We start from the raw sequence: 24,365 nt of genomic DNA on the forward strand, positions 1-24,365 counted from the left end.
AAAAATCATCTGAAAAATTTATGAATGATTACAATCCTTTACTGCTTCTGTTGTGGCAGGCAAATGTTGACTATCAATATATTGGAGAAAACATGACTAGCAGGAATGGCTACAGCAGATAATCTGACTGTGTCTGGACATTTAAATTCATCCAACAGCTGTAGGACAAGGTGATGGGAGATCTGAGCAAGGATAGTAATCCTGCAACACAAAGGCTGAGCTGGTGGCCAAGATCAAGGATGTGTTCAAAGATCTTCCCAGGGACACAATGAAGAAGGCATACACCAGATTCTTGAGGCCATGGTGGAAGCTGACACCAGCTACTTTGAGTGAGCTGTTATCTCCTTGCTGTAATCTAGTTTGAATTTTTTTTTTAATACTTTTATTTTTGTGTGGGAAATTGTATTTTCTTTTCCTTTTATGCAAACTGTCAAATCTAGCCTAAACACCCTGTATACTATATTGTATATATAGTGTATATATGTCTATATAGTATATACTGTACTGTATCAATTAATTGCATATATATTCTTAATATGTCTAGGCAAGTTCAGATGCAAAATATGCTGGTTGCTGTAGTGTACATCGTAGGAGAATATCTTCTCTTTTACAACAACAGTATTTTCAAAACACTTGGCTTTTTGGTACCTGGGATTCCGGACGCCAGTGTTTCAACATCTTGTGTTTCATCAACCTTAAGCACCCAAACCTCTGAGCCTAAACCAAGCTGGTTTTGTTTGTACTTGCAGTGGATAAATTACTGATTGGGTGCTTATATTTGCCAACTGATAAAATATTATTTGCATCATGTACAGCAAAATCTGTAGGTTTAGGTCCAAAGGTCTAGATGCTTCTGACTTATGCGACACAACATGTCAAAACACTGGTGACCCAAAATCTTGTGCACCAATGAGCCAAATGTGTTGAATACACTTGTAAGAGAGAGAAGTTATTCTCTTATGACATGCACTACAGCAACAAGCATATTTTGCATCTGAACCTGTCTGGACATATTAAAAATACATATGCAAATAATCAATCCAGATCTTGCTGTACACAGTGCAAATAATTTTTTTTATACTGTACTGTATATTTGTCAACATATGTAATATATGCTATACTGCAGTGTATATATCATTGTAGGTACCAGACTAGATATAAATCAAGACAATCCCGAGAGAGTCAAGGTCATCATATATGCAGAAGATCTGTTTGCAGATCTCATCAGGTAAAATAATACTTTTTTATATTTTAGCAACTGGTATTATATTGAATGTGTTGAACACTAGGATGGCTCTAACTGAACAGACTATTCCAGCCATGTTCATTGTTTCCTTCCAAGGATTACAGCTTCCAAATTCTCTCTCTCATTTTTTGTTTTGTTTTTTTCAAGAAGTATGAGGTAATTTGACATTGGTTTCAGTTATTTCTAATGTGCTGGACTACATGGAATCTCCTTTCATTACCTTGTGTTTGTAATGTGATGTTATGCTTTTTGTACCTGTGTGTGTGTACTGTGGCTCCTTTAATGTTTGTACAGAAGCAGCAGATAAGGTATTGGACAACCTGCTCAGAAGACATAAGTTTGAATCTTGTGATTAACTTTGTATGGGGCACTTGTGCAAGGCATGGAGCCCTTATTGATTCAGTTTTTCTAAATGACAAAAGAAAAGGTATGGTGTTGAGTTAAAAGTTTTGCAATATTTTGCTAACTTGTTTGCTTTATTGCACAATCTGAAGCTACCTTTTTGCCAGTTTTTTGTTTTATTTGTCAAGTTACAACAAAAGCAGCCTAGCATCCAAAGTAGAGGCCATTATGTTGCACTGTCTGAAGCCAACTCTCACCCAGTTCTTTGATCCCATGCTGATACCAGTTCTTGTCCTTCAAGGCGAAGAGCTCCTTTCACTGAAGTTTCCATCTCCTCTTGGTTGATGAAGTGTTGCAAGTGTAGGAAGTGAGCTACAGATTAGAACAAGTAATAATCTAAAGGAGATGTTTTTTTGCAATCCTAATGTGCATAAACAGTGGTTAAGCAAAGGTCAGCTTCCAGAACCTGTTGCCAAACATGAGTGTTTTGAACACGAGGTAATGCTCTGCATCCGGTGGAATTATGAGGAGATAATTCATTACGAATTCATTCTGGATGATCAAATCATTGATGCCAACCTGTACTCTGAACAGCTGGAGTAGATGTATGTCATTATGCAGCAAAAATACCCCACACTGGTTAACAAAAAGCGAACTCTTCTACAGCAAGATAATGCAAGACCTCATACCACTCAATTGACCTGGAATAAACTTGAAGGAGTTGAACCGATGCCACACCCAGCATGTAGTCCAGATCTATCTCCTTCAGATTATCACTTGTTGCTGTCTGTGGCTCACTGCTTGCACTTGTGATGCTTCCTCAACCAAGAGGAAGTGAAAACTTCAGTGAAGGAGTTCTTCACCTTGAAGGACGAGAACTGGTATCAGCATGGGATCAAAGAACTGGGTGAGAGGTGGCTTCAGACAGTGCAACATGATGGCCTCTACTTTAGATGCTAGGCTGCTTTTGTTGTAACTTGACAAATAAAGCAAATATGTTATAAAAATATTGCAAAACTTTTGACACCATATTATGAGGTCCACAACCACTTCCAAGTTGAATGGTATCTTGTTGTAAAACTGATTCTTTCAGTAAAAGATACTTATTAGTCCAGGAATGCATGAAAAAATTAATGAAGATAATATTAAGAATAATGTATGAGTATATATCATAACCATCATCATTTTAATGTCTACTTTCCTGTGCTTACATGAGTCAGACAATGTTGGAGCATTTTAAAGTTGGTGGAAGTGAGATTTGAGAGAGAGAGAGAGAAAGAGAGAGAGAGAGATTCAGCTGTTGTTTCTAACAGATAAAACAACCCTGAAGATGTACCTTCATTGATATTTTGGCTATAAAACATGGTATTTCCTGAGAAATAAAATTGTTTATTATGTTTAGTAATGAGTCTTCAATTTTATGTATCGTAATTCATGTACATACACTCTGGGCTGACCAACATTGAAGTACTACTAGAATGGTGCTCTCCCCACATACAACCTTTATTGTTTTATGTATTGTATATCTGTACCCTACTGGTCTCTGCAATAATTGTCTTCATATATATTATGGGGAGTCATCATCATCATAGTTTTAACATTCACTTTTCCAAGCCTACATGGGTCTGATAGAATATTTTGAGGTAGAGTTTCTATGGTCAGATGCCCTTCTTGACACTAACCTTCATCTGTTTCCAAGCAGAGTAATATTTCACCATGGCCAGGCATGTATTACAAAATATGGGAAACAAAGGCTTAGCTGTGTGGTAAGAAGTTTGCTTCCCAGCCTCATGGTTCCAGGTTCAGTCTTACTATATAGCACTTGGGCAAGAATCTTCTATAGTTTCAAGCTAACCAAATTCTTGCAAGTGGATTTGGTAGATGAAAACTGAAGGAAGTCCATTGTGTGTGTGTGTGTGTGTGCATATGTGCATGCATGCATGCATGTGTGTGTGTGCGTGTCTGTTTGTCCATCACTACCAGTGTTGGTTTGTTTACATTTCTGTAAATTAGCAGTTTTGCAAAAAGAGACTGATAGAATAAGTATTTAAAAAAAAAAGTATTGGGGTTGATTTGTTCAACTAAACCCTTCAAGGTAGTGCTCCAGCATGACCACAGTCTAATGAGTGAAGCATTATAAAGAAAAAGAAAAATCCATTTACAACTACCATATAATGTCAAGATGAAGACACACACACACACATACATATATACTTATAAGGTCGTTTGTTATGAATGGTCAGAGAGTAACCATTGGTTTCATGCTTGTAAAGCACTTAGTTGTATAGGTGACTCATCGGCCTGAGGTACATGACCTCCCTGAAACTAGATGGAGGACTACATTATGGTCAGTAAATGTGGCAAACAAAAAATTCTGGAATGAAATTCTACTGACAATAAATGTGAGTAGGTTGGTGTTATCTCTCTTAGACCAGTTCCAGTTGCATCTAAGATGGGTCAACATACAGTCAACTACTTTTCCCTTGTCAGAAATTGGGGGAATTCCATGTGTGCAAACACAAACATTTTTGGAGTTTAACCCTTTCATTACTATATTTCTGACCAATTATGTGTTTCAATTAATTTCTAATGTAATCATAAATTTAGTCTGGTTTCATTAAACAACTATAACTTTTTTATTTATCAATATATTAACGTGAAGTTTGGAAGATAATTTAATGAAATGTTCTCAACCAATTCTATACTATAATTTTTGTCACAAAGTGACTCTAATTGCAGGTAGATACAGGTAAATTCAACAAAATATAAAATTATTAAAATTTTGTTCAAACATCGCTATAGAAAATAGCTAATATTCAATTGGGTATACAACAAAATTTTATGATAGAATTTGTTATTCTGGGTAGCTTTCTGATACCCATAATAATATTTATGGCAAAATAGTCTTAATTTCATTTAAGGTTATGGGAAACCACTTAATTTCGTTTTGTTTACATTTAGCATAACGGTTCATTTCCACCGTAATGATTTCAAATAGGCTCATTCAAAAAAGTAAAAAGAAATAGTCTAAGGCTTTACTCTTCAGGGAAAGTCTGTGGCTTGGTCCAGTTTCTTCAGAAAAATCACCAAAAGAAACAGTTTTTAAATTTTCACTCCATTCAGGTGCCAATTCATTTTCTTTATCGCTGTTGGAGCTCTCGGATTCACTGTTTCCACTTTCGGAAAATGAAACATCAGATTCATTATCAAATACCACATGCTTTTTTTTTTCAGTCGTAGAGTTAGATTTATGAAGGTCTTCAGTAGAAAATCCTTCGAATTCTGACTCGCTGCTTGATATAATGAAATTCGTATCCATTTTTTGTCAGAATTACAAATTTTGAAAACACAATAGGAACAAATTTCGGAAAAAAATCTCCCAAAATTCACGGAATTAAAATTACACTTCGATTTTTGTACAAAACTGTAGTTGAACTCTTTACAAAGTATAATACGTGTTTTCACGAATGTACTAAAGAGATTTGCTCTGATATTCTCATTTAAATATGAATAGGTAAATTCGGGCAGCTTTGGGCGGTTTGGTCACATTAACCAAAATTTTTTTCAGGCGGTTTCGGTCGGTTTGGTAACGAAAGGGTTAAGAAGGTCCCCAGACCAAGCAAGTTTTTCAAGATTCTTACTCTCTTGGCTGAGTGAACCTTACATTTTTTGCTCCCAGGAGCTTCCATTTAAATATGTATGGTGTACCTTCCTCTTTTAAACACCATACGTAGCTGGCCAGAGACATAATGTTGTACCTCTCTGGTATCCTAAAAGAGGACCTGTGACTGTTAAGATGATACTTGAATGGATTTTCTGTAGATCTGACATTTCTATGTCTGTGCCCTTGTGCTAATATTACAGCTGCTGTTGTTACCATTGTTATCATTGTTGTTGCTCTTGTTACTGCCATTACTGTTGTCATTGCTGGATACATTGCTGGTGCTGCTGCTACTGGTATTGCTGTTCCTGTTATTGCTGGACATGATGCTGGTGCTGTAGTTGCTGCCATTATAGTCACTTGCTGCTACTGTCAGATACATTGTTGATGCTATTGTTACTGTTGTAGCTGTTGCTATTGTTGCTGTAGCTACAGCTGCTGGTGTTGCTACCACTCATGCTGCTGCTGCTATTGCTGTCACTTTTGTTATTACCAGCAGATATGTTATTGCTGCTGTTGCTACTAACACTACCCCCACTACCTCAGCCTCATTGACTTTACCTTTGGAGTTGCATCTCCCCACACTGGACACACATTGCTAACCCTGCATGAACATCCTGCCTCTATGCAGTGTTTAGGAGTGTTCACTAATATTTTTTAATGCCAAGTGCACACACACACACACACTCACACACACCACACACATACACATAGTAGACTTCTTTCAGTTTCCATTGCTTTCTCTCTCTCTCTCTCTCTCTCTCTCACACACACACCACACACACACACACTCACACACACCACACACATACACATAGTAGACTTCTTTCAGTTTCCATTGCTTTCTCTCTCTCTCTCTCTCTCTCTCTCACACACACACACACACACACACAAACAAACAAACAAAATATATGTAATACATATATAACATGCAGAAATCAAACCTTCAGTGACAGACAAGTGAATGTTCTGGAATGTAAAAACAATGATTCTGATAACAATAAACTATTATTTACATTCTTTTATTCACTATTCTCTTCATTTCTTTTCTTTATTAATAAAATTCCCAATGGATGGTTGGTAGAACAGTAGACCATTCTATCTTATACCTTGAGAATGTGCACTGTTTTAGGACATTCCTCTCAACAGCTATACAACATTCAAGCTTCCACTCATTGATGTGAAGCTCTGCTTACTTATTCATTTAACTTTTTTTCCTTCTGAGTTCAAATCCCATCCTAATCAACTTTGCCTTTCCCTCTTTGCAAGATTGATAAATTAAGTACCATACAAAATACTACTGGGATTAGCATAATCAACTATATACATGTCCTTAAATGTGATGCTACAATCCAATGCTTTAAACCTGTAAAATAATGACTGTAACTGATTCACCTTTCAATTTATATTATAAGCCTTTTGGATTTGCAATTTTTAGTCAGGCTCCCTGCACACTGTTTCTTCAACTTTTATATTTTCATCATCATAATAATCATCATTGTCATTTAACAACCATTTTCCATGGGTTGGATGGCTTGGCAGGAACTGGTAAGGCCAGGAGCCACACCAGGTTCCATAGTCTGTTTTGGTTTGGTTTCTAAAGCTGGATGCCCTTCCTAATGTCAATCACTCTACAGAGTGTACTGGGTGCTTTTTATGTGGCACCAGCTACCACACCAATGCTTTTTACATGGCACCTTGGTTTTAAGATCTCAATTCTGCTATGGCAAGCAGGTCTTCTCAAGTACAGCAATGTGCCACATATCTTGGCCCTCTGTTATCTCCTTTTTACTTCAATGCTTGTCCCATGTCTTCCTGGGTCTCCTTCTTTCACAACTTCCATTCACTTTAAATGATCAGCACTTCTTTATGCAACTGTCCTTATCTATCTGCATCAAATGACCCAACCAGCACAGTCTCTTCTCTTGCACACTGCATATAATCCCGCCTGTGCCCAACTTTTCTCTCAATACACCAATGCTCTCTTGTACATGTACACTGACATCACACATCCAGTAGAGCATATCAGCTTCGTTCCTCTCCAACCTTCACATGTCTTCTGTATTCAAGACCCATGTCTCACCATCATGCAATATCACAGTTCATGCACATGTATCATACAATTTTCCCTTCACTCAAGCTGAGAGACCTTTGGTTGCCAACAGAGGTAAAAGCGCTATGATCTTTTTCCATTCTTACACTTTCTGTACAACCTCCTCCACTGCTAATTAGGTAACCTAGGTAGCCAAAGTTATCTACAGCTTCCAGTGAGCCACTGGAACATTTAAGGAAATCAGTGTCCCATATATCTTTGGTCTTTATGGCTCCTGTACATCTTCCACATAAAAACACTACTTTCTCTGTTAACCTTCCTACTATTCCACTGCACTTCCTGTGTCCATGGCTTGCACTGGATACACTGAAAGGAGTTTCTGTTTACACCCTTCCTACATATCAATTTACTGGATGGGTGAAGTGTCCTATCCAATTTCTTGCTTAACCCTTTTGATACCAAACCGCCCAAAGCTGCCCGAAAAGAATTTTGGTTAATGTGACCAAACCGCCCACACCCGCCCGAATTTACCTATTCATATTTAAATGAGAATATCAGAGCAAATCTCTTTAGTACATTCGTGAAAACACGTATTATATTTCGTAAACAGTTCAACTACAGTTTTGTACAACAATCGAAGTGTAATTTTAATTCCGTGAATTTTGGGAGATTTTTTTCCGAAATTTGTTCCTATTGTGTTTTCAAGATTTGTAATTCTGACAAAAAATGGATACGAATTTCATTATATCAAGCAGCGAGTCAGAATTCGAAGGATTTTCTACTGAAGACCTTCATAAATCTAACTCTATGACTGAAAAAAAAAGCATGTGGTATTTGATAATGAATCTGATGTTTCATTTTCCGAAAGTGAAAACAGTGAATCCGAGAGCTCCAACAGCGATAAAGAAAATGAATTGGCACCTGAATGGAGTGAAAATTTAAAAACTGTTTCTTTCGGTGATTTTTCTGAAGAAACTGGACTAAGCCACAGACTTTCCCAGAAGAGTAAAGCCTTAGACTATTTCTTTTTACTTTTTCGAATGAGCCTATTTGAAATCATTACGGCGGAAATGAACCGTTACGCTAAACGTAAACAAAGCGAAAGAAAGGATAGTTAGTGGTTTCCAACCAAACCTTAAATGAAATTAAGACTATTTTGCCATAAATATTATTATGGGTATCAGAAAGCTACCCAGAATAACAAATTCTATCGTAAAATTTTGTTGTATACCCAATTGAATATTAGCCAATAACCCATTTTCTATAGCGATATTTGAACAAAATTTTAATAATTTTATATTTTGTTGAATTTACCTGTATCTACCTGCAATTAGAGTCACTTTGTGACAAAAATTATAGTTTAGAATTGGTTGAGAACATTTCATTAAATTATCTTCCAAAATTCACGTTAATATATTGATAAATAAAAAAGTTATTGTTGTTTAATGAAACCAGACTAAATTTATGATTACATTAGAAATTAATTGAAACACATAAGGGGTGTATTTTGGTCAGAAATATAGTAACAAAAGGGTTAATAGGGCCTTGATCTTTGATAAGTTTACTTTACGAACCTTTTGATTTCTGGTTCTGTTTTCACACTTGGAATTTCTTTTCTAATTCTGTTAAAGATTCTGCTATTAGGGCAATATCCTCAGCATATAGTAGTTCCCATGGGCTTTCAGTTTTACATTCTTCTATTTTTTTGTCTGCTTCTGCATCACAGAAAAATCCTTTTTTAAAGTTTTTTTGAATATTTTCCCCATGATAATCAACAACTTTGGTCTACTCTGATGCTACAGAATATTGTGTTTTAATATCCATCATATGATAATCAACAACTCACTGCAGTGTAAAAGTCTTTGGAGTGTTTTTCTATTTTAGTTTTTTTCTTCTGTAGTCAATGAGGGAAAGATCGTACTCATACCTGATCATACCCATGACCTTCAGATCATTTAAGAGTGATGAGATTGATACAGTTTATTTTCAATTTGAACATCTGTTAGTCAATATTTGTGTGAAGAGAAAACTAGTGGGATAATGTTCTGGGGAGGAATGTTTGGGCAAAAGTGGCTTGTGTAGGGCCCAGTGTTTGGCTTGGATGGAAGTTGCATGTGACTCACTTGATCATAGAATATGTAGAGAGGTTATTGTAATCTAGGTTTCTATTAATTCATTAATGTACAATGTTCCCACCAAATGAGTCTTTATAATTATTGGACATTACACATTTGACTTGGAAACAGCTTGCTTGTGCAAGTGCAGTCAGTCAAAAGATCTGCATACCAGATACCAGTAAGTTTCAGAGGTCATCAGGAGAGAATGTGCACTGTTTTAGAACATTCCTCTCAACAGCTATACAACACTTGAGCTTCCATTCATTGATGTAAAGCTCTGCTTACTTAGTCAACTGATTTACTCAATCTTAAGTCCATTTCAGGATCATCATCACCATTCAAATTGTGGAAATTTGCAGGTATGACTTGCCATACAGACAAACAGGTGCCTGCCTCACACCCCACACATCACCTCTCCAGCCATGTTTTGTCATCCCTTTTCAGCCATATGGCTAGCTCTCACAATTGTCACCTGAATTTCTATCAAGATGGCATTTGCTTGCTGATATTTGATGCTAATTGATAGCAGCTACCATCTCAGTCTGGTTCCATTAAAACCTCTAGATCCAATTTTCTTATTAACTCTTCATGAATGCAAATTAGGGTATAATTATTCTTTTATGACTTTTTCAGCCATGCCGTTTATTTCTGGACAGTTAATTGTAATTACTTGTACAATAAAAATTAAACTTTATGCATGAATAAGGTAAAGACTCCTAATTTTGTCAAGTTTATTTCAGAATGTTTAAGTTTACTTAAGGAATAACTAATGGTTTTTTTACCTTCTGTAATGCATTTTCAGGTTTCCCCTTCATTAGTGTAACTTTGCCAGTTTTTCTTAATTTCTCAAATGTATTTATGCCCTTTTGTTACTCTGTTTCTTTGTTATTAGCTAGGGAAGCAGTTTTAATTCAGAATAGCAATCTGTGTATCTTATGTAACATGGATATACTATAAGAAAGCCACAACACTGCAGTATTCATCTTGAGAAAGCATCTTGTATAGATGTGTAGTGCTAAAAAGCACAGAAGTATCAGCAGCTGATGAAAAGCATCCAGCAGTGGTGGAATATCACAGTGTTGTAACTTTCTTACAATACATAAGATATATAGATTGCTATTCTGAACTAATACTGCTTCTATTGTTAACAAATTTTCCTCAGCCTGCCTGCTATTTGCAACACCAGTGATTTGTTAATCATTGTTTTTCTATATCAGTAAGGGTGAAATTTGCCTAACACTGCAGTGATTGTGGTTACTTGCTACCAATGATGTGGAAATACATAGAAATCCTGGATCTAGTAATTCCATTGCTGCTGCTGCTGATTGTACTTCATCTGCTACTGATATTTCTGTGCCTTTTAACACTGTACATCTATATGAGATGTTTTCTCAAGATGAATACTGAAGTTTTGTGGTTTTCTTATAGTATATTTATGGTTAAGTAAGATGTATAGGCAATATTTTTAACTGTAATAAACCTATGTGTTTCATTTAAATTGTAAATAATTCTAAAATAATCACAAACTTAGACTAGTTTCATAAAACAACTATAATTTGTTGACATATGAATGTGGTTTTTGGAACAGAACTTAGAGGGTTCTCAAATATATAATAATTTTTGTTCTCCAAGTGAATGTAATTAAAGGTAAATTCACCAAAATGGATTTTTTTTACATATGCAGAAGTGTGTGGCAGGACTTTTATTTCTTTTTATTAGGACAATGGTGAATACCCTGTAACCACTAAAAGTGAATTGGTTGATTAGTTTAAATAGTTTACATGCAGCATAGGTAACAATTATACATAAGAAGGGGGGGGGGCAGCTAATGTTTCTGAGCAGTACTGTTGTAAACCAAAAAGTTATTTGTTTTATCTCAGCACTACCATTTTTGTTGGTCTTTCTGAGATGGAACAAGAAATACATTGTAATTTCTATTTCCACCTTTCTACATAAACTACTTAATTTTAATGGTGTTAAACATTCAAGGTGTATTTACTACAAAAATTCTGTCATAGATCTTCCATATAAAAAACAGAAACTACAACAAATTCATGAACTTATAATAGAGAATTTAAGGAAAACTTACATGGATGAAGGAAAACTCCAGAAATACATTTGTTGATAATACAAAAAAAAAAAAAAATAGAAAGTCCTTTATCATACTCCTGGAATAAAATTTGAAAATCCTTAAATAAACTTTAAAAGATGCTTCTTCCTTAGTTCTTCATTATTATCCTAATTTTAATATTCTTCCAACTACTCAGAGAGAAATAAGAGAGGAAATGTACACATGTAAGTGTTTGTGTGTGTACACTCACACACACCATTAGAATTGAATAGTTTAAATAGTTTACAAACAGTTTAGGGAGAAAGGGCGAATAGGAATGACAATTTCTTGTTCCAATCAACAAAAATGGTGGTACCTAGATAAAGCAAAGTACTTTTTGGTTTACAAGAGCACTCTTTAGATACATCAACTCCACCTAACCCCTTTCTGTATAAAACTGTTTTAGATTCACACACACACATGCATGCGTACGTTCGCATGCATGCACACACACACAGCAGCAGCAGCATGGCTGTGTGGCTGAGAACTTTAGTTCTCAGTCACATGATTTCAGGTTTAGGCCAACCAAAGCCTTGTGAGTGGATTTGGTAAATGCAAACTTTCTCTTTCTCTCTGTCTCTGTCTGTCTGTCTGTCTCTCTCTCTCTCTTTCTCATACACACACACGATTGTATTGGTTTCTTCTTATTTTGACATCATGTGATGTTTTAAATGAGTGTCAGTGTCATACAAGCAGTGTCCTTTCTTTCAAATCATCCATGAAAACATGTCTGGCCATGGAAAATATTTCCTTACTTGGAAGCAAGTGAGGGTAATCTACAGGAAGGGCATCTGGTCATAGAAAAATTCTGTCTCAATGAATAATGCCTGATCCATGGAAGTCTGGAAATTTGGATGTTAAAACGAGGGTGGTGATTGCACTTAATAGAGCAACAGACTTTTACTATAACATTATCAGTGTTGTTATAATTCAAAGAGTATTTTATTTTATCCAGGCAACAAAATGCTTTAATAAGGAATATAAATATATATATTTGTTTATATTTGTTTTAACTTTGCATTATATCTCCATAAGGTCATTTGTTATTGCCAATAACCTATTACCAACAATAAAACCCAAAGTAGAATGAAGCCATAAAAGATGACTAAATGTCAGTCTTCACAAGCTCTGCTAATGTCGAACAAATTAGCTATGTTAATGCACAGTATACATCTGTGCAAAATTCTTAGCAAAGTTTTTGTACTAGGTTTCTTTACATTAGGCTCCAGGCTTACTTTTGTGGGATTACAACGCCTCCAAATTATGCTTCAATATGGTAATGAAACTTAACTGTTGCTATTTTACTACTAAATTAATTATATTCATTCTTCATTCTCACAGAAATATATTTCCTGATAACATCATAGGTGCTTCGTTTAGACAGGTAAGATAACTATTTTTAAAATTTAAACTCTTGACTTGTTTGAGACTAATTAAGGGGTGCAATGATATTTTATGTTCAGTTGGACAGTAATGCTTTTTTAAAGTTTAATTTCTCTGATGTTAAGGTGACACACTACTTACCTAAAGCTCCTACATAACCCACAAGCAAACTGTTGCAGTTTGTAAAACTGGCATCAACAAAACAGTTACAATTCTTTGCAATTCTTCTTTTTTTTTTTAAGTGCCTTTATTTCATTGTGGAGTATGAGTGAAGTCTTTGTATGTATATGATCTATGAGTGAGGTCTGTAAATGTATGTGGTCTGTGAGTGAGGGCTGTAAATGTATGTAATTTATGAGTGAGATTGTATATGCAAATGCTCAATGCATATGTACTGTTTTGCTTTTATTACTCTGCTTTCTGTGTGTACAGTGAATGTTGTCTGTTTTGTTACTCTTAGTATTTTTTACCTTTTGTATATGAATGTATATGTATGATGTACATATATACATATACATTCTGTGAAAGGACAGAAGGAAAGACAGATCAATAGAAAGCTATTTTATTTCAATATTAACAAAAATGATTAAACAAAGTCTAGATACATACAAGAATGTATAAGTACGTAATGTAATTAAGAGCAAGAATAAAGACAAATAAATAATTGCAAAAATATGGAAGGTAAACAATTCTACACAGAAAAACTGAGACAATTAGAGTTAAACAACCAATAATACTACATTCAAAAGGTATGGGAAGAATTAATTGCAATGCCTTATAATCAAGTTGACAAAGGATCATGATGAATGATATATTAATGTAACAGACACACCTATTGAATCAACAAGCCCTCTCTCAAAGAAAGGCAACCTCTGTGACTCTACCAATTAGTACACTCACTTATAATATCTCTAAGGTAATGGAGATCGCTCTCTCTTTCTTTCTCTCTCTCTCTCTACCTATCTGTCTGTCTGTCTGTCTTTTTTGTAGGCTTTTCTTTCCACAGATAAACCTGTTTTACATTTTTATCCCATCTTATTTTGCTGTTTACATGTCCCAAACACTTTCGATCCCTTTTGATTGTATTTTTTTTCTTTCTTTCTTTTGAAAAGAAAAGTTCTACATTGTATTGTCCCCTCTGTGTTTGGCCCTGTGTGGCTAATAAAGAAAGCTGTCTATCCATCCATCCATCCATCCATCCATCCATCCATTCATCCAGACCATTTAAAATCATGTGTTCAGTCCATCAAGGATGCCCCCTTTTGTTGCTTCTGTATGTATTGACTCCAGAGCCACTGTTATGAAAGTTGGCGATGCAGAGGGGCATCCCGCAGGAACTGGGATGCAGGAGGTGCATGTCTGCATACGTGGACGTCACCGTCATAGTGTCAAGCCACAAGCATATCGACCTAATCAGCGAGACACTAAAAGAATATGAAGCAGTAACGGGAGTGAAAATTTACTCAGAAAAGTCAGTGGGCTTGGGGCTCGGCACCTGGAGAGACAAGCCCATGCCATCCAACACTGGACCGGCAGACTGGTTAAATTGCTCGGGGTCTGGCTCAGACTAGACCTCCAAATGGAGAAGAACTGGGATGAGATAATGAGTAAGGTAGCCACTCTTACCCAGCAATGGGCTGAGAGAAAGCTATCTCTAAAAGGTCGGGCGGAGGTGGTAAAAATGTACATCGCATCTATCATCTATTACCACCTGACCACCATCCCTTGTCCTGACCCTACCATCACCAAACTGGAATGCATATTCTTCCGCTTTTTGTGGAAGGGAAATGTTCCGATGGTTAGGTGATCCATTTGCTGTCAACACTCACTAAATGGAGGGCTGTTGTGGTTGATGATGTGCAGACATGCACTGAGACTGTGACATCTCTGGCACTTCGTAGACGATGGTGAACAGATGTGGTTGCCGTTTGTGAGGCATGCTTTCCTGCAGCTCGTCTCTTTGGCTGAACTGCAGTCATAGATCAAATAGAGACCAAAGCTAGGCGAATGGCACCGTGAGTGCTGCCTTGCTCTCAAGCAACTTTGCTGTCCAGGACCAAACTTGTGTGACTTCAATTTCACATAGGCATTCTGTAGAGGATTAGTGGAGGGGAGGTGTGACGACATTCTTGGGGAGAATCTGGGTGTCAACGGGGAACACCTAACCCACCTCTTCAGGACAACTTTGGGGCCGGGACCTATGGACAATCATCAGAGATCTCTGACCTGGCAGTGCTATCAGGAAGCATTGCCTGTTGAGGATAAGCTCTACAGGTACAGTTCGAGATACACTGCACCAGTCCACACAGATGGCAAAATTAGTAATAGCTTTATTTCAAAAGGCCACTCTAATTACATTCTGTGTCATGCTGAATCTTCCAGCATGTTAATTTCAGCAAACAAGCTGTTCTGTGGATTGAATCAACTGGAACACTCATCATTGTAACTGATGGAGTGTCAGTTAGTTGTTTTCTATTTACATCTAGGTGGAGTAAGCCATTTCAGAGTTGACAACAGATGTGCAGTACGGATGACTGGATATGAACCACAAATCTCTCAGTTGATTGTCTTCTATCAACTCACTCATCTATATCTTCTCTCCAGAATATATTGATCCCTACTTGACATTGTGTTGTTATTAAAAAAATTCTATATATTTGATAAAACAAATAGTATTTGTATGCTCCTTTGTTCCTGCGTGTGTGTGTATGTGTTATCAACTGTTTTCTTTACCACATTATTTTAATAACAAATGACAGATTGTTGGCAAAATGGATAACAACTTGCAAATTCTACTATCTTCTATATCCATGTCTTTTTCCTATTTCCTTTCCTTCCACCATTTCTTCTTCTTCTTCTTCTCCTCCTCCTCCTCCTCCTCCTCCTCCTTCCTCCATATTCTACTCCTCTCATCCATTTGTACTTATTTTTTTCTCCTATTCTGTCTTCAACATTGCACATTAATGTTGGCAGAAGCATTAGCATGCTGGGCGAAATGCTTTATTTCGTCTGTCTTTACATTTATAGGAGCAGGAGTGGCTGTGTGGTAAGTAGCTTGCTTACCAACCACATGGTTACAAGTTTGGTCTCACTGCGTGACACCTTGGGCAAGTGTTTTCTACTATAGCCTCAGGCCGACAAAAGCCTTGTGAGTGGATTTGGTAGATGGAAACTGAAAGAAGCCTATCATATATGTGTGTGTGTGTTTGTCACCCCAACATCACTTGACAACTGATATTGGTGTGTAACTTAGTGGTTCAGCAAAAAGGACCAATAGAATAAATACTAGGCTCACAAAGAATAAGTCCTGGGGGTCAATTTGCTCACTGAAGGTGGTGCTCCAGCATGACCACAGTCAAATAACGGAAACAAATAAAAGAATAACAGAAAGTTACCATCTCCTATGGTTCTTATTTACAGTCACATGAACAAGGCCATTTGAGAGATAGCAGATGTCACTTTGCTTCTGATAACATATTATCTACTGACCAACTGCATGATGTTGAATGGTCAGTATGGTGTTCTACGAGCTGTGGTTTTCCCCCTCTGTCAGCCAGTTCTCCTCATCACAATTGATGGAAAAATATAAACATGTTTGTCTATCTACCATGTGGTTCAGTCAGTGCTAACAAAGTTTATAGAGCAAGAAAACTAATCAATCAAGACTAAAACTGTCATTCAATTGAGGAAAACAAATCAGTGCTTGATTGTTTCTCTCTCTCTCTCTCTCTCTCTCTATTCCTCATATAGTATTCTTTTCTTCTGTTATATATGTAGATGGATCGATATATGTTTAGGTAACATCAGCTGGTTAGGTAACATCACAAGTAGTGTTCTTTTTTTCCATTCTTCAATGAAAATATATCTGACGATGGGGAAATATGTTTCTTGGAATTAGTTGAAGGTTCTCAACAGGAAGTAGAAATATCATTATTTCTAATTCTCTCTAAAGGAGACTACAGCAGCAGTACTGGATATTAATAGTTATCGCCAAGCTAACATGGCAATCCAGAAAAATAGGACAAATGCTGCCGTTGATTAGCTCCAAAAGGCCATCGCCTCTAGCTAGCTATGTGACACACAAACCTCAGGAAGGTTATCTGAAAATCTACCTTGGTAAACTCTATCCAACCTATGCAAGCAAATATAGACAGATGTTAAAATGATGATGTCTATCCATCCATCCATCCATTGTGTGTACCTGTATGTATGTGTGTGTGTGTGTAATATATATATATATATATAATATATATATATATATATATATATATATAGTGTTCCATGATGGTAAGATCAATAAAAAGGTATTCCATCTGGTGGGAGATAAATAATAAACACAAGATATGTTTTTATGTGCTACTATTAGTTTTATGCAATGAGAGCATGCAAGTCAGTATTTTTTAACATGTCTGGTGTGTCAGCACAATCTTCAGGCACTGCCCACATGGCATAACAAACTAAAAATGGGACAGTGGGATGAGAGAAAAAAAACAAGAAAAAAGTAGATATTAAAGGTGGAAGGTTGAAAGTCCAGAGAACGGAAAAGAAAACAGAAAGAAGCAAAAGCAGTGGTGGGAGGGGAATTAAAGTTATTTCCCCTTTGACTGTAAAATATAAGGCTGAAAAGATAGTGGCTTAGATTCTGTGGTACAGCTGTTCAATCAGGTGTGGGTGGCACTTTCCAATTTGTCAACAGGAACTTAGCCATATGCTTACAACTGCTGAAAATTTTAGATCTAGAATTCAGCAGAAACATTAATAATAAAATTAGAAAGACTACTGGGCTACAACAATGGAATAACAGTTATACTGTAATTGATTGGTTCAAGAACATTAAGAATAAGCTTAGGGCTAGATTTACTCAGTTTGACATTATAGATTTTTATCCTTCCATATTGAGATCACTGCTTGATAAACCCATTGAGTTTGTTAAATCATATGTTGATATAGACTTGGACTTTATCATGCATGCAAGGAAAATACTACTGTTTAGTAAGAGCATAGATAAAAATTTCGATAATGATGAAATGTTTGATGTATCAATGGGATTGTATGGGATAGTGCTGACATCTGCCATCTTGTGGGTCTCTTTGTATTAAACACATTGAGATCTAAGTACCCATCTCACAATGTTGGTCTATACCGAGATGACAGATTAGGTATTTCCCGCTAAAGAAATGTTTGAGAATGCAGCCCTCTACTACAACAGTGACCTAGCCAATAGTGGCTAATATTAATAGGAATAATAATAATAAACCTAAAAATAGACCTAGGTGAATAATATGGTGTGCTCCTCTTTTTTCCCCCTTGATGTAAAAGCTAACATAAGTACTTCACTGTACTGACAACATCCCTGTACATAGCTTGTACAGCTCGCACCACCCACTCATCTATCCCAAGCTTCTGTATTGACCACCAGATAAGGGAGCAGGGGACCCTGTCAAAGGCTTTCCCCATGTCAACAAAAACCAAGTACAGAGGTTTATCTTTGGCTAAATACTTCTCCTACAGCTACCTTACCAGGAATATAGCATCAGTAGTGCTTCTCCCTGGCACAAAACCAAACTGCATCTCATCTAGACTAACTCTATTCCTAATTAGTTGAGCTATGACTATCTCTATAACTTTCATGACATGGTCTTGCAATTTGATACCCCTGTAATTATTTCTACCTAAGGCATCACCTTTACCTTTGTAGCAGTTGGCTGTGGTGCTGCTACACCAGTCATTGGGTATGACTCCTTTGTAGACAACCTGATCAACTATACGGGTTACTAGACCATATTCCACTCTGTTAGATATTTTAAGCATCTCAGTGGTGATTCCTGATGGACTGGAGACTTTATCCATCTACATAACCTAAATTGTTTTATCTACCAAGCTACTGTCTATTTGAATTGCTGTTGATCTGCATGAGGCAGACTCCCCTTCTGTGTATTCTCTACCTTTAGCATCCTTTCATAGTGGCACTTCCAAGCCACTTTCTTTGCAGAGTGAACCATCATCCATGAGAATGCACTTCTCTCCTACTACATCACAATTTTACCTGACACACTGTCTTACAAACTGAAACACTTCAAGCCACTGTTCCTCACACCACAGAGCATTGGCATTCCTTTCTGCTTCATCCCTGGCTAAGTATAAGTGCAGTGGAGGTGTATGGCTTAGTGGTTAGGGTGTTGGCCTCATGAGCATAAGATTGTGGCTTCATTCCTGGACCAGGCAACACATTGTGTTCTTGAGCAAAATGCTTCATTTTACGTTACCCCAGTCCACTCAGCTGGCAAAAGTTAGTAATCCTGCAATGGACCAGCATCCTGTCCAGTTGGAGAATTTATACACCGTGAAAACCGGGGAACTGGCCCTTATAAGTTGGCATGACTCAAGAAGGTAATTTAACTTTACTTTAAGTATAATTTTCTCCTAGCTACCTGATATAGTTCCTTGCTACCACCACCCTTCTTGTCCTTCCAGGCTTGCTTCTTCACTCAAATATGCCCTGTCAACTACACTGTTCCACTACCTTTTTGTATCTAAACATATATACATTTTTTGCATTCTTTGTATTTAATGTATTAAAAAATAAGAAGTTTTGAATGGTACAACAATGCACTATAATACAAACAATGTGCTATATACCTGTTGTAACTTAGTCATCCATAGTCTGATATGATATTGCGGAATAATATTCCTTCTTCAGATATACTTAGATGGAGTCGCTGCTATAATCAGTTTTCTAACGGCTTTTCTTTTTTATAAAAAAAGATAAAAAAGAAAAGCCGTTAGAAATTCAGAGAGCTCCTACCTCTGTTGGCAACAAAGGGCCTCTCCCTCAGATTGATGCCTGTGTGCCAAGAGCTATGCTACGTGGCAGTGAAACATGGGCTGTGACTGCCTTAGGCTTGAAAGAAATGAACCTGGCATGCTTTGCTGGATGTGCAGTGTCAGTGTGCATGTACGACTGTAAGCATCTTGATCGAGAAAAGCTGGGCATAAGAGGCATCAGATGTGATGTGCAAGTAAGACAACTGTGCTGCTATGATCATACTGATCTCTAAATGTGGAGGAAACATGTAGAAGAGGTAGACCCAGGAAGATGGTGTTCGTTGGGTGTTACTAACTCCATGACACTCACGAGAGTGTTCGTTGGATTGTTACTAAACTCCATGACACTCATGATAGTGTTTGTTGGATTGTTACTAAACTCCACAACAGTCACTCATTGAGATATTGGCTATTTTTATGCCATGTCTATGATAAAAATCCAACAAGACTTGTTTGAATTGTTGTGAGCTCTAGTAGTTAGTATGAAAGATTAGCTAGTGTGAAATTTAAGTCATAATTTTCTACGACAAAATTAATTTACTTTCCAATTGTACTATAAATGCTAAATGTACATAAATAAACTAATGTAGTAATTATTTTCTCTTTCTTCACATTTATCAACTTGTTAATGAAATTTATTTCTGTAATTATGAAACTGTGTATTTTTTTATAGCAGTTAAAAGAACACGAATTTGTTTATCTTCAACATACATGCATGCATAAAATGTCCATTAGTGTTTCTGAGTATATATTCCTCGCTATAGCGTTTATGTAGCTGGAGTTAGAATTTACATATAATGATAAAACTTATAAGTAAGTTATAAGTGACGGGTTTATCAATATATATTCCTACTTTGAAAGTAAAATATATTTATTATCTATTTCCAAATAGGAAACATATAAAAATAGTGTTACACAAATGGTAACAAAATGTAGCTATAAAAAGTGGTGACCGGCTATAAAACAGCCATATAAACCATGCCAAATCAGACTTAGGTCTGGAGCAGCCCCTCAACTTACCCGCTCTGATCAAACTGTCCAACCCATGCTATTATGAACAAGAGATGTTAAATGATGATGATGATATACATATTTATTTATGTGTGTGTCTGTATTTGTGTATATTTATATGAATACATATGTATGAATGTGTGTGTGTGTGTATATATATATGTGTGTGTGTGTGTATACATGCCCAACCCACACTAACCTGTTGATTCCCTACTGATTCCCTCCATCTCCATCAGCTCTGTAGAGACAACAATGATTTCGTGACACAATCTCAACTTGTGGCTTGCCACTTCAGCCAACAGGAATACTCCCACTGTTATTCAAGCTACCCTTGCCCATGCTAGGTCTGTTGACTGTGCATCCACACACTCTCCTTAAGCCTGCTCCACACTTACCCACCTCTCTTTCCTCCTTAGCTACCATCCCTCCACTCTACCCCTTCAGTGCACTATTTTATGCATTTTCCATCACTCCTATCCAACCCCTCCACCTCCTGCATGTTCCCCAACCTGTTCCTCCTTTTTTCAAATGTGCCCATAACCTATGTGACCTACTGGTCAGTAATTCTTTTCCCACTTCCAACACTCAACCTGGCTCCTTCCTTTGCTATCACCTTTCGAACACAACCATTTTCACCAGTACCCACGACCACTTCTTCTACATCTCCAACTCCTTCACTTTTGCCTCTGGCAATCTAATTTACTGCACCCTCTGCTCTCTTTGCCACTCCTTGTGCACTGGACAAACTAGTCAGTGCCTTTCTGATAATTTTGTCAAATACCTTGAGGACATCAGATGCAGTAATGACATCCCAGTCATGTGACATTTCCACTAGACTGGTTATTCACTACAATATGTGTCTGTGTTCAAATTGGCCTTGCACAGAGGCCACCTAAACTCCTGTCTTCATCGGAAGCAGAGATTAATTTTCTTTCTCCATACTTCAGTCCCTCATGGTCTAAATTCTCCACTCATTTTCATTTAATCCCCTCCTACACTCATGCACACAACATGCCTGAAGTACTCTCTGCCTGTTATTGCTGGTTAGTTAGTTAGTTGTAGGGGGACATGGAGTTATGTACAAGGTGGTGTTCATGCAAAGAGTTCTGGTCAAGAGAGACTTTGAACCGAGCGGTCATCGGCATCTTCACTATCTCGTCTGACAGCTTATTCCACGGATCCGCAACCCGGATGGAGAAAGCCCCTCTCCTTCAATTGAGATGAAATCGTCGCAGATAGAGCTTTTTGGAGTGACCCCGCAGCCGACGCTCTGGAGCAGGAGTGAAGAACAGCTCTTTCGAGAGGTTACACCTTCCGCTTATGATGTTGTGAGCAAGAATGAGATCACCACAGCGGCGGCGTTTTTCTAGAGAATAAAGGTCGAGCATCTTCAGTCTTTCTTCATACGACAAATGCTTGAGACCAAGGACCATGCGGGTAGCCAGCTTCTTGGCTCTTTCGAGATGATGTATGTCTTTGAGGAGATAAGGAGAAGAGGCTTGGATCCTGTACTCCAATATGGGTCTCACCAGCGTGACATAGAGTGGTAGGAATATGGCTGCTGTGAGCATTCCGAATGACCATCGAATCAAAAACAGAACTCCGGGTGCTTTGTTGGCAGCATGGACGCACTGGGCTGAAGGCGAAAAGGAAGAATCCACTAAGATACCCAGGTCCTTTACCTGGTCGGTCCTCTCCAGCAGCAGACGACCCGGCTCGAAATCAAGTTGAGTTGCAGGAGAAGAGCCAACAGGCAGATGACAGCACTTTGACACATTCAGGCACAGGTCCCATTCGTTAGACCATCTCCAAACTTGGTGGAGGCATTGACGAAGATCATCTATATCACTGCGAGGAGCGACCAGTTTGACATCATCGGCAAATAGAAGGGTGTGTTGTGTGAGGTCGTCAGGCAAGTCATTTGTGAAGACTAAGAACAATAAGAGCCCAAGCACTGAACCTTGAGGCACGCCACTGCTCGCACTGGAGATGTCAGACAGCGAACCATTAACTTGGACTTGGAAGGAGCGATCTGAGAGGAAGGCACCAACCCATCGTACAATATCCGGATGGAAACTATATGCTTGAAGCTTGAGAAGTAATAGGCGGTGGTTTACCAAGTCAAAAGCTTAGGCAAAGTCCAATAAAATGATATCAACAGTATCACCATCATCCAGGATACGCGTCACCAATTCTTCCATTACCAGTGAGTTGGTCAAGCATGATCTCTTCGGCATGAAGCCGTGTTGGGAATCAGAGATAGAGGCTGTGTTTTGGAGGTGGAGCAACATACTTTTCTTAAGGATGGTTTCGAACATCTTGCTGATTATTGAAGTAAGGGAAACCGGTCAGTAGTTAAGGGGTCTTCGCGGCTCCCTTTCTTGAAAATTGGGCAGATTATCGCTGTTCTCCAGTCTGCAGGTATAACACCCGTCGCCAATGACATATTGAATAGAAGTGTTAAAGGTTCGCAGATGACTGGAGCCAACGCTTTGATAACTGGTGGGTGTATGCCGTCAGGGCTGTGACCCTTGTTGACATCGAGGCCTTGAATGACGCGTTTGACTTCGTCCCACGTGATGACCAATCTAGGCATTGGAGGTACCGATCTATCAAATGGAGGGGGTTCACGACCATCATCTTCTTTGAAAATAGTTGCAAAAGCTTCGGCAAATAACAGACTCTGCTGATAAGGGTCCTCAATCGATATGCCTGTTGAGTCTACCAACGTTGCAATTTGGTTGTTCAAGCGGGAATTCCATTGGACATGGGCAAAGGTTTTTGGATTGTGACTGGCATTTGCCGCGATTCTGTATTCATATCTGAAGTGTTCTTCCTTTTCAATTTTCACAGCTCGGTCTCATTGAGTTTTGTACACCTCAAAAGCTGCAGTCAAATCTAGATTTTTTAATTCAGCCCTAGCAATATCTCTGAGTCAAAGTTCTCGTTTAACCTTCTTCATCACCCAGGGCTTGTGTTTCTTCTTCTTGGGAAGCCCAACGGGAACTGCTTGGTCAGTCAACCAGATTACATATGCTTTGAGGGACGACCATAGTTCGTTAACTGAGGACGTCGTCATCAGGGATCGCCAGTCCAGAAGCGCGGAAGCCTCGGTTAGAATTTCAAGATTGATTGCAGAGAAGACTCTACGTGGCAATGAAGTAGTCGTGGGCATAGAAAAAGTTGTGTGCATGTCGAACTTCAGGACCGCGTGATCACTCTTGGCAAGAGGGGCGCACACAGATAAGCCTGACACTGATCTTGGATAGCGGGAAAATACCAGATCCGGCATAGATGGCTGCTGCCCAGACCGATGCCTTGTCGGATATTCAACATGTTGTGATAGAAAACAATCTTCAGCCACGTCAAGAAGGGCCTGGCCGAACCGGGAAGATGATGTACAAATTGATGCGGGCCAGTCGATTGTGGGAGCGTTGAAGTCTCCTAGTATCAAACAGTCATGAGAAGCTGAAGCGAATCTTATCGCTTCAAGTAAATGAGCATCGTCCTGGGGTCGGCAAGAGGTGGCCTGTAGACAGCTAATACGAGCAGGCAAAACCCGGATAGGCTCAGCTTGCAATAGACGGCATCGAATTTTGTTGTAGGTTGAGCATTAG

At 38.0% G+C, this 24,365-nt stretch overlaps 1 non-coding gene across 3 annotated transcripts in view; it reads left to right on the forward strand.

Annotated features, from left to right (window-relative positions):
- The first annotated feature begins 1,131 nt into the window (after positions 1 to 1,131).
- LOC115214344 overlaps positions 1,132 to 24,365 on the forward strand; it is a 56,398-nt gene continuing 33,164 nt past the window's right edge. For all 3 annotated transcript variants that reach the window (XR_005000105.1, XR_005000104.1, XR_005000103.1), the window contains exons 1-2: positions 1,132 to 1,228; positions 12,871 to 12,913. This is a non-coding gene — a transcript (uncharacterized LOC115214344). The remainder of the gene's footprint in view (positions 1,229 to 12,870; positions 12,914 to 24,365) is intronic.

Source organism: Octopus sinensis, linkage group LG7, assembly GCF_006345805.1.
Source record: "Octopus sinensis linkage group LG7, ASM634580v1, whole genome shotgun sequence".
In the NCBI taxonomy this organism is placed as follows: Eukaryota; Metazoa; Mollusca; class Cephalopoda; order Octopoda; family Octopodidae; genus Octopus; species Octopus sinensis.